Source organism: Python bivittatus, unplaced genomic scaffold (genome assembly GCF_059951505.1).
Source record: "Python bivittatus isolate LINGU-HERP-01145 unplaced genomic scaffold, Pbiv_v1 ctg000220_np1212, whole genome shotgun sequence".
In the NCBI taxonomy this organism is placed as follows: domain Eukaryota; kingdom Metazoa; phylum Chordata; class Lepidosauria; order Squamata; family Pythonidae; genus Python; species Python bivittatus.
This window is the reverse complement of record NW_028277048.1, coordinates 33,591,939-33,607,456: the sequence shown is the minus strand read 5'-3', so window position 1 is coordinate 33,607,456 and position 15,518 is coordinate 33,591,939. Positions and strand designations below refer to the sequence as shown.

Here is a 15,518-nt window from a genome sequence, read left to right as displayed (position 1 = left end):
CAACCATTTGGGTCAAATTCTATAACAAAATTTGCAGATTCTATGGATGGTCCAATTTCAGAGAAAGTCATATTTAAACCCCATTTTAATCTATAAGTAACCCAGTGATATTTATCAGCAGTATCCTAAGTATATTTATCCAAAATGTCTTTAAGACAGCAACCCAAATTCCCTTATTAGGAAGGGTATAAAACAAACTTTCCATGGCTTACTTAACTACTTCCTCCAGTAGGAGTACAATGCGTATTTACTGTAACCCAGAATTCTGAAGAATTCTGCTACCTACCATAATATAATAGTAGCATCTTTTCTTCCTAATCACGACCCCACACCAGTTATAGGAATTCCAACTGTATGAACTGTCATGCCTGAACTCTCCTCTACACTTACTAGAATTAGACGTTTATTAGAAAAGCAATTTTGCCTAGATCCTCAAAACGATAAAAATTAGGACATGCAACTAATATCTGATATAGGAGTCACTGCAAGCAGCATAAAGACAAGCCTAAAATGTAAATGTAAGGATTGTAGGTACAAAAATTAATACACAATTTGAAAAGTCAGATTTATCTAAAACACAAACAAAATAAAATTTTAGCAGGACATAGGCTACATGCAAACATTCAGATATCTTTCTGGCTGCTACTGGAAACCACCCTTCTCACACCTATGTCAATCTGACTTAACCTTGGATCTACTTGAGTCAGATTGACATAGGTGTGAGAAGGGTGGTTTCCAGTAGCAGCCAGAAAGATATCTGAATGTTTGCATGTAGCCTATGTCCTGCTAAAATTTTATTTTGTTTGTGTTTTAGATAAATCTGACTTTTCAAATTGTGTATTAATTTTGCAGCAGAATTGCAAACAACATCCCATCTCATTAAGGACTTGTCTCAATCTGCTCTGGCAGCTTCTGTGTGGTAGACCAATCATAACTTAAAGCAGTCTTCCACATATGCATGTCCTTCAGGTATGTTAGCTTGCCTTATCCACAACCAGCCAGCATGGTCAACACAAGCTAGTGATTATAGACAGCTGAACCCCAACCTATCTGGAAGGCATCCACTTGAGTAAGGCAGACAGTACCTATTCTCAGATTCCAACTGTCTAGAGCAGTGTTGTCCAAACTTGGCCACTTTAAGATGTGTGGACTTCAACTCACAGAATTCCCCAGCCAGAATTCTGGGAGTTGAAGTCCACACATGTTAAAGTGGCCAAGTTTGAAAAACAAAGCTCTAGAGAAACGAAAAATACCTTGATTTACGAGGTAAATTATTTCCATGCTTTGCTAACTAGCAAAGGAAAATATATTCTAATCTTTCTGAAGTATCCTTCATATCCTCTTGGGAAGCTGAAAGCTGCACAAAAGTTCAAGAGAGAGAGAGAGATGTGGTATTATTTTATTAACTGATTACTTTTGCACCACATGTATATGAAATTTTATACTTCCAAATCAAATGGACATTTTCCAAAAGAAAAAGTGCTATAGTCCACATTACTTTGGATCTGTTCCATTATTGTGCCTTCCTGTACTGGTGTCACTGACCAAATCAATTTAGCTTTGTTACTGAAACTGCCATTCTCATTCAATTTTTTTTTTAAAATTTATTGTTTAGTTTAGCATAAACCATGGCTTATAATGTAGCATTACGTGTGAACCCAGCCACTGCAGCTTATTCAACAAAACATAGTTAATACAAGCCATAGCTTAGCACTATGCATGAACTGGGCCACTGGATTTAAGTTTTAAAACAATTCATCTAGGGGAAGAAGATCAAGGTGCTCCTTCTACAAGGTGATTGCATTATTAATATGTTTATGTTATTTACTTGTAAAACATCAATAAAAGTTAGCATCTTGTGGGAAGATAATCCCAATAATTGTAACAGTATTGTAAATCCCAACCACTGTATTTATAAAATGATATAACCGAGGGGGGACAACACTGTTCTTTTTAAGCTAAATTGGCATGTGATTCCCAGATAGGGATCACAGTTTACTCTGTGCAGTCATGGAAGGCTTGTGAATATGTTACCAAGCATGTAGCACTGGACCTTGGAGCCAAGGTCCAGGGACTGACAACCCAGTCTCCTCAATTACTATGCAGAAAGGACCGAGAAACTGATGCAGCAGCCAACAGACCTACCAGCACCATTTCTGCTGGCCCTCAGGAAGATTTAGCTTCTCCTGCATTTCTGAGGAAGGACAGAAAAAAGGTGACTCCTGATGGAGTGTAATCTATAACTTGGAACTACAGAAGAACAAAGCCTCCTCCTTTATGCCCAAATGCCCCAAGTAGTACAGGGATTTTTATGAACACCTTTAACATACTAGGGACATACACAAAGCCCCTTAAAGTCTCAATAGCACCACCAGATTATTAAGAGGGATCTAGGACTGTACTGCTGACCATTTTTGAATGATGCCATCTTTTTGCTTTAGAAAACCTCTTATATTCACCTCAAGGAACTATGAGGATTCTACAGTTTTTGAACTTCCCAGATCAGTATTTATCAGCTGTATTGGGTCTGCAGGAAGAGTACATCCCAAAGAAATAGCTTGCAGACCTAAAACAGTAGTATCTGTACCTAGTCAGAGCACTTACATGCACTTCTACCCAGTTCATCTTTGCCAGAGAAGGATTTTATACATTTTTAAAAGCTCACCATCCTACCACAATACTGAAACCAATAAATGGCAAATACTGTCTGCAGATCAGTAACTTTTACAGCTTGCACACACATGTACCCACTTTTATGAGATGCCAATAGTCTGATCTGCTGAGAACTGGACAAAACTGACTTAATTTCCACGGTGGAAAGCTACTTGTACATCACCATCAGTCCAGCCTAATCTGCAAGGACAGTAAGAATGTTATCAGAGGATGACACTTGAAAGGAGAGAGAACCGGCTGGAATATCAAAGACAGGGAGACACTGTGAGCATAAGCAGTCGGAGGTGGGTGGAACAGGCTAGCTGAGTCCAGCTAAGACCAGTATTATGACAGATGTTTCCAGTTGTGTATCAAAGACCTTGGGGAAAGAATGTGCAGCTGAAGATACAAATTTGGTCAGTCAGTCAACACAACAAAAGAAAGAAGGGGTAAGACTGACCTAGTTAAATGAGGGGCATGAGTAAATGCTGGGATATAAACAAAACAAAACAACAACAAAACAACAAAACCCAGCCCTGAGACAGCAAAGAGAAAAGGAGAGAAAAATCAAAGCATCCTCTGTGCAAGTCAAGAATTCAGGAGTTGGGTCTGCTCAAACGTCAGATATATTCTCTGGCAAGGGTCAGGTTTAATGAATAAATGAATATAAGTTTTGCTGGAATAATTGAGGTTAATTAAAGAAGCTAAGAGTACCAGTACATGGGATTTCGCCCTCCTCCTTTTTTCTCCAAGAGCAGGTTCCCAGAAAGCACCTGCATAAAATATGGTGGGTGATGCCATCCTGCCTGCAAAAACAGTGTAAAGAGGAAGAAGGTACACATGCAAGGAGGAGGAGGAAACTAAAGAAACATGACAAGTATCATCTGGAATGTTCCAGATGTGTTGGGCTGCAACATGGAGATGCTGCTAGAGCTAATCTTACTTATATTCAGGTGCTATGCCTTCCCATATCAGGACTGAAATGGTAGCTTAGTGGTAAAGAAAGTGCTCTACATGCAAAAGCCTGCAAGATCATCTACTGGTAATGCTGGAGAATATGCCTGGAGAACACTTTTTTTGAGAGTTGCTGCCAGAGAATCAATCAGGGGAGTACAAACTTCAGTCTCTTCAAAGACGTGCTGGGAATCACACTCTTAAAAGTAGGTGATAGGACAGGACAAAAAAAAAAAAAGATTATCAAGGTTTGATTTAAAAAAAAAAAATTTATTTAGACTGGGGGAACTCAGTTCTTTCTATTATGAACAGTGCCTGTCTGCTACTGAAGGCAGCACTCCTGGATCAAAATTCACTCCATCTCTATAACCTAAGATTGGCTAATCAAGCCATGGACAGTTCGTTAGTTACATTTGCTTGCCGCGTGGAGCCAACAGGTACAAACAGATACCGTTGTTGCCAGTCATAGGCTTTCTTTATTTATCAGATTTCTATCTTGCCTTTCACTCAGTATACTGGCTGCATACACTGTGCTCCTTCCTCCTATTTTTTCCCACAACAAACCTGTGAGATAGGTTGGTCTGAGACAGTAGGTTGACACAAAAAGTTAATACATTCTTCATGCCACAACATTACTGCACTGTTAATTTCCTCATTACTGTCAGCAGCAGTCAATGTCAGCACACACAACACAGAAACACACATCATGGTACATCTGATAGAGGGGGGAAATTTCTGCATAGTGTGGAAGAAGACAGGGAGAACACAGTCACCTGGCCTGCATAAGACACAATTTTAGGTCTCAAGGTTACAGGTGGGTCACAAAGCCTTGGGTGTGACCGCAAAGACCTTCAAAGCTCTTGTCATGGGTAATATGACAGACAGGGAAAATTATTAGACACATAACAGATTGATCATATGAATTAGGTTTAAATTTAGTTAAGTTTAAAATGGAATGAAATAAGATGGAGTTTTTGTCCTGCCCTCCAAAACATTACTCAAAGGCCAAATGCAACACTGTGCCTGATAAAGCTGCTCTTAACCTGCAAGAAGCTCTGATTTTTTTAATGTTTTGAAGTTAAAACCCTAAGTGACTAAGACTGTACAACATGCTAAGCCATAAGCCATGGTTTACAGTGACTGGGTTCACACAGTATGCTAAATGTACACAGTATGGCTTATCACAATGTGTGACTCCAATAAATATGGCAATACTGAATAAGGTAACTTTTAGTGGCAACCCCACGTCATTCATAGGGCATACTTTTGCTCGGACAGCACAACTTTAAATTAGAAGTGAAAATGCATGTTTTCCCATCAGCATTAATCAATTTACAAAGGCAAAACGTGCATGAGAACTGCCTGGCAAATGCAAGATGCAGAATTATCCAAACCCAATCAACTTCTAGTGCCATCTTAGGTCAAAAATAAAATGAGAAAAACAAGCATACTTGGTGTGATACTTCCTTGAATTGCTAATATGTCCCTCTCTGAGTTTATTTGGCAGACTTTTCATTTTGAATCTGAGTCTGCCTCAATTTTTGGCCATGGGCTTTTATTGCTAGGAGGTAAGCCTGTCTCATGTGGCTTGCCAAACAGCCCCAGCAGTGTCTTTGAAGGGACACTGCGCTCCACCTATTTTAAGGGCAAGAAGAATTCTTGGCCAAGGCCTCAATCTAATATTTAAGAGAACTGCACTACAATGGAATATAACCAAACCCAGAGAATGCCTCAACAACAAACCCTTCCACCCAAGTCCTTCCTGTTCCCGTGTTTCTTACTAATACATCCTAGCAGAGCTGAACCAATATGGTACTGCTTGATCTGCCTGCCTGCCTGCCTGCTGGTCTCCATGCCTACATTAAAAAAAAAGAACATTTTTTAAATAACAGAACACTTTAATAGGTACTATGGGTCATGTTCTTGGCATAGTGTTGTCATGGGCAATGAAGCTTCCATGGAAGGTATGTGAGGGGGAAAGGATTGCATTAAAAAAGATTCATGAGCAAGAATGGACAATCATCTAGTCCTCAGCTTTCAGAGGTTTCCTATATGTTTTGATTTACTGCTGATCTATTACGTTTATTTTAGGGAGGTGCTGCCAATAATATTCTAATAAAATAGGGAGCTGCTTCTTAGTAACTGATCTATCAATGCATCAGGAATTGACTCGGACTCCAGAAACTGATTCTCCTTTAGGGAGGACACTTGCAGCAGCCACAACAGGCAACCTTCTGGTAGCTGGAGGCTGCACAGAGGCCATGGGCTGCAGTGGATTGGACAGAGATGCAAAGGGTAAAGTCGTATTCCTGATACGGACATTTTCTGGATTTTGCTGGGGCTGGAGAGTTTGAATATTTTTGTACACTTCTCTTTCCTGTTTGAACCTACTTTGGGGGTACGCACTACAGTTTTTGTTTCCCACTAAAAATTGGCAAGAAATCACAGCAATAATTTTTGGCAACTGTGATTGGAAAAGGCTCAAGGGACAGGAAAATAAAAGGAAAACAAAATGCCTGGTGGGAGGACATACAACCCTGGGGTTTCTGAAAAATGCCTGACTTGCCATTGTGTCTTGGCCATATTTCTAACCATATTGAAATCCTGGACTTACTGTCTCCCAGGATCTGCTTCCATCCTTCCATGCCACAGCCAATTCAGGTTCTCTCCTCAATTATTCCAATATGCTTTTTTATTATTATTTTTAAAAAATTATTAAAACAGAGCAATTCTAACAAGATAATATTATTTCTGCTATCTAGGCTTAGAGAGGGAAGAGAATGTATCAAGAAAAGCCTGTTCAAGCCTACATATGTGATCAAACCATGCCTACCCCAACACAGGTTTCCAGCTCAACTGGATAGGCCTAAACTAGAATTACCGTATCTGGGTGGGGTGACCACTACATGGCAGCAAAGAGAACTTGCTACTATCTAGTGGTTACCTAGACTTTTGCACCTTAGATATGGCAACTCTATAAACATTCACAGACAAGTTGTTACTGTGCAAGAAAATGAATTTCTCTGTGTGCAAACAGCACCAACATAAATTCAACAAGGACGGTTGACATTTTTTCTAAAATTTAAGAATACCAATAAATTATTCTATTCCTTTGACTACAAACTTTCAAGAAATAGATAAGTTTTAAGTTACAGGTAATCCTCGCTTAACAATGGTAATTGGGATCGGAATTTCCATCACTAAGTGATGCGGTCATCAATCCCTGTTGCTGTTGTTAAGCGAGGATCACGGGTTGTTAAGTGAGGACCTCCTCACGACTTCCTGTCAGCTTTCCACAAACAAAGTCAATGGGGAAGCCAACAGGAAGTCACAAGTCCTGGGAGGCTCACAAGCAGGTCGGCAGATGGGTAAGTGGCTGCAGCAGCGCAAGTGGGCAGGGGATGGGTGGTCTGGAGGGTGGGAGGGCACACGGGAAGGTAGCAGGAACTGGAGTGACTTATAGGAGCAGTGTGTGACCTTCCCTGGTGGCTTCCCCATTGATTTTGCTTAGGGAAGCTGGCAGGGAAGATTGCAAATGATGATCATATGGCCATGAGATGCTGCAACCGTTGTTAAGTGTGAGCTGGACGCCAAGTTCCTGGATTGCAATCATGTGACCAAGAGGGTGCTGGGACAGCCAGAACTTTGAGGACCGGTCATGAGTACCACTTGTTCAGCGCCGTCGTAACTTTGAACAGTTGCTGAACAAGTAGTTGTTAACTGAGAACTACCTGGAACTAAATGTTAAAGTAATCAGAATGAGAAAAATATCACTGCCTGAACTATCCACAATTTTCACCTTAATGGGACTAGAAAAAATATTTAGAGATCCACAGTGCCAGGAACAGTCCCCATTTACATACAGGTAGTCCTTGTTTAGCAATTGCCTCATTTAGTGTCAATTTGCAATTACAACAGTGAAGAAAAAGTAACTTTACAGCCAATCCCCGCATTTATGACCTTCAAAGCAAAGTTGACATAAAATCATACCTACAGTCATGGTTTCACTTAGCAACTTATTTGCTTAACAACTGAGTTGCCAATCCCAATTGCGGTCACTAAGTGAGGACTACCTGTATACCCATGATCTCCTGCAAGCACTTATTTCCACTCCTCTATCTTTGAAGTGGGAGCTCCCTATGAGCTGCACTGTCATTTTCCAACAGCCTTAAAACCACTGTTTCCATGCACCCCAAAAAAAGTTCTCAAGATTCTGGCTTGAAAACATGTAGAAAATGCCTGGCAAAATATCAAAACACTCAGAAGATGAGGGGGGGAAAAGCACATGAATGGGAAAGAACTTCAATAGAATGAATAGTGGATACAGAATAAAAGTGCAGAATTTGTTTAAGTCCCAGAATTCCACTTCTTAGAAACAATCATTGTTCTCCAAATACAGGATTTTGTTTTCCACAAAACCTTGTCTATACTAAGTCATGTGTTGGAAAATCTGGCTGAGAAAATGTATAAAGAACTTAAATGACTCACTGGGAAGTTGCTTACCAGCTTCCCAAGAGGCACTCATTTAAAAATAAATAATTAAGTTACTTCTGCAAAAAGAGAGAGGCGATGCTTCATTACATTTCCTCCGCAAGCTTGTGTAGGTAATAATTATTTGCCTCATGTATAGAAAAGAGATTGAGTTTTCCAAAGTCATCCCAGGCAACGGCAATCCCTCAACTTGCCTGGGAAGTGCTAGACCTTTCACTAAGTTGATAGCTTTATTTTATATCTATGTAAGAATTTTCATATAGCCAAATCTGAGACTTTTTACAATTACAATTCTGAAACAACTGTCAGAGTCAATCATACAAAGCGCTGCTGGAACGCCTTTTGCAGACGGTATTGAAAGTAGTTTATTCATTTATTTTAAAAAGACTTATACAGCCACCCATATTATGAACCACAACCCTGGGCGGCTCACAAAGCTATAAAAACATTAAAGAAAAAAGCAAAAAAACACCATCCAAGGAACCACACTAAAAACTCTTGGCGCCCCGGGGCAACTTTCCCACACATCAGCATTCCACCTTGCTGGCCTCCAGCCTTGTTCTGCCCCAACGCTGGAAGGTGAGGACAGTGGGGGCCTTCCGGATCTCTGGGGGAAGAAAGTTCTACAGGGCAGGGACAGCTGAGAAGACACCTTCCTAGTCCTACCAGATGACAGCATTTAAGGGAAGGGATTGGAGTGTGCCCAACCTATTTGTCTTAGTGGGCAGAAAGTACCACAAATATCCTGATCCCATGCCATTTAGGGCTTTAAAGGTGATAACCAACACCTTGAACTGCGCCTGGAAAAAAGTTGGAAGCCAGTGTAATTATGGGCAAATGTTTAATGTATGCTTCTTCCACACCCAACCGTACACAAAAGTTCAACAATCTGAGCGAGGGAAAACTGGCTTTTTACCAACAAATGGAAAGACTGACAATATAATTCTATGCAGTCAAGGATGAAGGCTGGTTTGTTATTTTTACATGCATTATGTGTATTATGCTTTTGCTTTGTTTTCTGATTTTTTTTTCCTTCTTCCTTTTTGTATCATTTTCCCCCTTTCTTTTAGAACAATTCTCATTATCTCTTCTTCCTTTCTGCTTCCCACTAATGCAGAATCAGGAGCTTCCTTCCACTCACCAATGCCAGAGCCTGTGAAACACCTCCTGGCCATTGCATCAACCCAAAAAACAGCTCTGGGGAGCAGAGAATACCCACTCTACTCAGATCCCCAAAACTGCATCACCAATATCTCCTCCCTAAGTGGCAATAAAATAAAAGGGCACTGTTTAAGGAGAGGCAGAACAAGAACTATCTCAGATTTCCTGTACATCAAGAAAGCAGGTACTACCACAGCAAAGACAACAGCAATTAACAGAATTGGCTGCCACCCATCATTCTTCACTAGAAAAGTTAATAAAAGATAGAACATATTTTGGAAAATTATGTAAAAATCAATGTTCTTAGAAAGGTGTATTTTAAGAGCTGCACTAGGATATACTTGTAGTTAAATCTCACAGTTCCATACAAATAGTCATGCTTCTTTACACCTGTTCGGAGCGGATGTTTTGCCAAAGATCCAGCAACCGAGCCATGAGCTAAAGAAAAGCATTACTAGGGAAACTTGCTGGGGGATGGGGGGATATCTAGGGTAAAAACAGTAAAGTCTCCAAGTCAAACTAAGTTCATGTAGTCTTCTCCAGAAGAATACAAAAATGGTTTATTATTACTTCCTTCTGAGATTTTTTCCAAGTTGCCAATCTACAGTGGTAGGATTTCTTGGTGGTCTCTCGAGATCAGCCTACAGCTATGTAAAATAAAATAAAAAAAAAATCCATGACACTGTGATATACTGTAAAAGTTGCATTTAAAGATCTAACTAAAGGATACTTTCACCATCCATACAAGAATTGAAGATTAAAAAATGTGTGGCACTCAGACTGGACCTGAATTTTTGCAAGGGCAAATTTTGACTGCATTTCTACATCTAAATGAGCTATGAGTCAATTGGGATATAAAATTATTCAAAACAAATTCTTCAGAATAAAGCACCTCTTTTTGACTCATGAAAGCAGCTGTGTTGCTTTCCAGAACACTGAGCTACTTTAAACACTGGTCCTAGCCATCTCCACATATAGGCAGAGACAGCTAGGAGCAGCTTCTGAAACGCCTGGGTGGGCCTGGAAAAAGGCATGGCTGCTTTAACAGTATAAAAGAAGGTGCTTTGTATATACTTCTGTATGATCCAAGGCACCTCTTTTGAAGGATTTACACAACTCCATGTCATTACTGAATGCAGGGGAATATTCCTTATATTCTACCCTTCCAAGTAGTCAGATACATAATAAAGAGGATTTTGTAAGCAATCTTTCTGGGGATCATGATGTGTCATCCTTGGAAAGAGAAATGGAGACTAACCAGCTTACACCCCCCCACTCACTTCTGCGCTCTAAATACCAGAATAGCTTAAAAGACTTCTTTTGAGTTTTTTACAATATATGATCTTCTCAGCAGGACTCAACACAAGAGCACTTGCCCTTGATCAGCATATGCATGCAGGCTTGATAGAGATGCTGAAAAACTTCCTAAGGATGCAGACTTGTTGCTGAGTTTGGCTGGTAACATGAGGTTGACTTTGTGGACATATCCTTATGACTTCCTCTGTAACAGATGTGGTTTGTCATTGCCTTCTTCCAGGATGTTTTTTCAACTAGCCTACAATCCTGGAATTTGTTGGTAGCCTCCCATCCATGCATTAGTTCTGACACTGCTTAGTGGTTTTTAAAATCAAGCAAACTTGGGTAGGTACTGCTGTCTGCTGCGATGGAAAGCAAGAAAGGGGAGAGGACAGGGTCAAGCATTCTCTAAAATAATTTTTTCAGGAGAGAAAGCTGAACAATGTCTTTGCCAAGGATGGTAGTTTTCTGCCTGAATCAACATGCATCTACAATCTGAGTGGGCAGCAAACAGAGCTAAGCTGGAAGTCACTCTTCTCCAAGCTGGCACCTTCCAGCTGCATTGAATTCATAACTCTCAGAACTCTAAGTCAGCATGTTGGAATGTTGGAAGGTGCAAATCTAACACATCTATCTAGGAGGTGCCAGCTGGAGAAAATCTCTCCAAATCATGCCCCCTAGAATGTCAAGGTTATCATTCTGGGAAACAAGTAGCCAAAACATCTTTGTGCACCTTTTGCGAAAGCAACATTTTTCGGCATTGTTTGCAAAGCCTGAGGCACAGCCTCCTGGGATTTTAGAAACCTGGGCAACTACTTGGTGTCTCAGTGATTAGAGCAATGCTAGCCAGTATAAGCAGAAGCTGCAAACCATAGCTTCACCTAGATTAGTTATTAGCTAACCGGGGGAGGGGCACGTGGGGGTCTATTGAGTTCCTTACCTGAGAAATAAACAACTTCTTCAAAGTTATTACTTTGTGGGAGGGATTTAAGACCTTACAAAGTTTCTGATTTTTAAAAAACATTTGGTGTGGATCTTGTTTGTTCCATGTGGTTACCTACCTTGAAACTAGAGAGAGCAGAAACCACACATTACTATGGTTCCTACTCTGTCCTAGATAGCCAAGAGGCACTCGAGTCCTGGAGACATCTATAGGGATTTCCAGAGTGTCAATAGGGTAAGTTTATATGGTTTTTACCTTTTATTTTAAAAGTGAGTCCAGGACAGAGAGAGGTGGCTTGCTCAGGCAACATATCCTATATATTTTCCCTTGATTTATATCAATTTTTCTATTGTAATATAAGCTAAACTGAATTGTTTAAAAACATCTGTTATTATAAATCAAGGAACCTAGTTTGTTTATTTAGCTGCCTGGAAAGGTCAGCCGTCATTAGAAGAACACCAACAGGTATCCAGCCCTCGTGAGCTCAGAAAAATATGAGATATGCTGACAATTTTAGGATTCATTTATGTATGAACAGGACTTACAGCACTGAAGAAACATGAACATATTATGATTCATGTTTCAAGAACCTCCAGAGTGGTACACTTTTATTACTGTATGCATATTAATTTAAATGTGAACATGAAATACATAAAATATATTTCGCCATTTATACAATAAAATGTATTTCTCCCTCTTTTTACGATCGTTAACACTTTGTTCAGTCACCAAGAAGGAAGCAGACAACAAAAGAACATTTTAATTTTATTTTCCCACTTCCCTCACAATACAGTAGTGGGAGATCCAGTGAGAAACTGGCACAGAGGACAGAATTGAGTGAATCAGATTGGAGGAATGCTTCCAAACTCCCTCTAAACCCAGTAAGGTTTGGTGAGTGGCAAGTTGAAACAACCTCCAGCTGTTGGGTGTCAATCTGTCTTCTCTACTAGCCTAGTATATCAATACAGTACTCCAAAGCAAGAGCCTTTCCTTCAGAAAGAAGGAAGATTTCCTAAATTTTAGAGTTTGATTAGAGTTCTAATGGTCAGAAGAGTGGGAACTTCCCTTATTCACTATACGCTTTCCCTCCTGTTCTGAACAAACCTTAAAAGCTACCACACTGCAGAAGAAATCAATGCCTTAAAGAAGAAGAGTCTGCAGACAGTATATGATTTGGATCTTATATGTCAAGGTTTAAAAATCTGTACCTTTATTAATCATAATGTCCAGCTAAGTGGCAGCACCTAGCCACTCCTGGCTGATCTCAAAAATTAAACAGTAAATATGTGTAAAGTTCATAATCTCTTTAGTAAGCAGAGTCAGACATAATTAGAGCTTGGAGAGGAGACCCCAACAAATCTGAGGGCTGCAGGCTAGACTGGGAAATTTTAGGCTTTCTAGAAAAGATTCTGGATCTTCTCCATGCCAGATATCCAATAATTCCACTGTCCGGACACATTGGTAAAAGTATATATATATATTGGTAAATCTCAATATATCTCTAACTACTATCCACAAAGTGAAATGAATTTGTAAACAAAATCTTTCCTAAATGAAATACAGGAGACAGGATAAGCTGAACTCCGAGCCTAGGCACTATGAATACTCCAACCTGGCATTTGGTCTTAGGATAAAATGATTCTGCTCAAAGGTACTTTACAGTACAATAATATCCCAAGAGAAGGAAGTAGACTTTTTATTTTTGCAGATATAACTTTAACAACAGAGGCAGAAACAAACAAGGGACACCAAATTGCAAGGCAGGGCTTTCCAGCAATGACTGTGCCCAAGGGCGAGGTGTTGGTTTCATCTTCTCTGCTTTTCCTTTAAGAACATGTTGAAGCTTATTTCTCACAAACCTTTGCTTTTTACTTAATATAATTTGTCTGATAACTAGCACAAAGAATGCAGGATGCTTTCCTAAAGACAAAGATATCACATCCAGAATTAAAGACAGCCCTACTCCAAAAGAAAGAATGAGGGAAAACTCATCTGGCTCCTTCACCGTATTTTCAGCAAATCTCAGAACTTCACTTCTACAGATAAATTATATGGGAAAGAAAACTTCTTTTCAGAATACCTGAACAGGTAAATACATCATTATAAGCCATCTTTGGAGAGAACTGTTTGGTACAAATCATTAGGCTCTGATTACCAGTCAAAGTCAAAAGGAATGCACCACCATGTGAAATTAATAGTCATTTGTCCAACAAGAAACTCGGTTATGACTACAAACCTGACCCACCTACCCCTTTTCTTCTTGCAATTCACAACTCAAAAAGCAAATATTTTATAACTCTTTGATCACTTTGAATCTAAATGTCTCCAGAAAAAAATTAATCAGCTTGCCAGGAGCAATTTAAGCTCTGAGAGGGCAGAGACAAAAAAGTAGGCAGGGGCAAGGGTCAAAAGCAAATGGAATCAGAAGTGAGTGGGACCAGAGCCCAAAGGCTGGTGCTGGAACTTCAGGTTGCATTCTGCTGCATCTTGTACTGTCTTTTGTTCTGTCTTTTATCCAGGAATAAAAAGGACAGGATTTATTATTGGCAATTTGTCACACATCAAATTCTAATACACCTTTCTTCCCCTTCAGTTACCCCCTTGAATAAGTGCCTCAACACTGTAGTTAGTTTTCGTTATACATTATGCCCAAGAACTAATTGCTACCATTCGGGAGAGGGAGAGGGAAAGGCTCTTAATTTTCAAAGTATATGGTTAGCAATTATGGCCAAGTTGCAGGTGATTTGCAGGTACCTAAAAGATACCTAGACAGGATGCTAGAAAGGATAGTAGGCTGGGCAAGGGCAAAATTGTCAGCAAATCTTAAAAGTATCACACAAGGAATGAAATGATGCAGTGATGCATACTTCCCTTAATGCCACATTTTCCCAAAAACTACAGGGAGAAATAAATATATCCTATTCAGTATGGTACTATTCAACCATAGGACTATAAGAACAGCTTCTTCTTTCACATGTTGTACATTCCCACTGATTCCTCATGTCCTCCATTTGTGTCTATATATTACAAGATGCTTTCCAATGCTATTTGCTTTCTCCTCCCAAACTACTATGTATATATTTGTAACATACAAGCTTATTTCTGAAAGACTCTAATTAAAACAAAAAACAACAAAAATGATCAAACAGTAATGACAGAGTATTCTCATTGTGTATATTATTTGTGTAATTTGACTGTTCTTACAATCTTGATCAGAATTTGATTTTCTAGACCACTGAAGTAGGCTTTTTGATTTGAAATTAAATTAAGGTTTGACTAGATTTTTAAAAATGTTTTCTTTAATGAATCATCAGCTTAGCAAAGCAGAAGTTTCCTTTATCTTACAAACTTGTGGTCAGCATGGCAAAGTGGCAAGTTTCCATATTCTACCAACTGAGTAGTCTAAATGAGATAGGGCTTTACTTTATTAATCTGAGATGAATGAAATGAGGGCAAAAAAGTCAAAGTTCAAGTACTGAACACAGCAATGATTATTACCACTCAGGACTCTGGAAATCAGAAGTCTGAACTGCTATGGAGAGTGCTAGCAATCATATGCAGGGCTACAAGCAGGTGTCTGTACAGGAAGATGAACTCTGAGATTGATTTAAAAAAAAAAGCCAAACCTGAAACTTATCTTCAAGCAATGCCATTGCACATGCTTCAGAGAATAAAACTGACTTCTGGGGGTGGGGTGGGAAAAGCGAAAAGTCATCTCCACAAAAGCGGAGCTGCCAACCATAGCAAAGACCAAGGAACCAGTGGACAGACTGGTTCCTTGGAACCTCTTCAGATAAGAAGACGGGAGATCACCCACATGGACTCTGGGCAGCTGTTCGTCATGAGGAGACTGCAGGACAGCAGTTTTCTGCAAGTTTGAATGCTGGGAGATGAAGGGATTAGCCATCCTGCTCGCAAGCGTGGCAGAGCCTTTTAAAGAACACTAAGTTTGCAAACCTTACTTTCTAATCGCTTTCAGAAATTGCCTATTAACCATCTTAAAACTATTAGAGACCTTCAG

The 15,518-nt window shown here is 39.7% G+C and overlaps 1 protein-coding gene across 3 annotated transcripts in view; it reads right to left on the bottom strand.

The window, feature by feature from the left end:
* Positions 1 to 15,518, bottom strand: part of ARSG (arylsulfatase G) — a 125,432-nt gene that overhangs the window by 84,234 nt on the left and 25,680 nt on the right. The gene's annotated exons all lie outside the window — the stretch shown is intronic.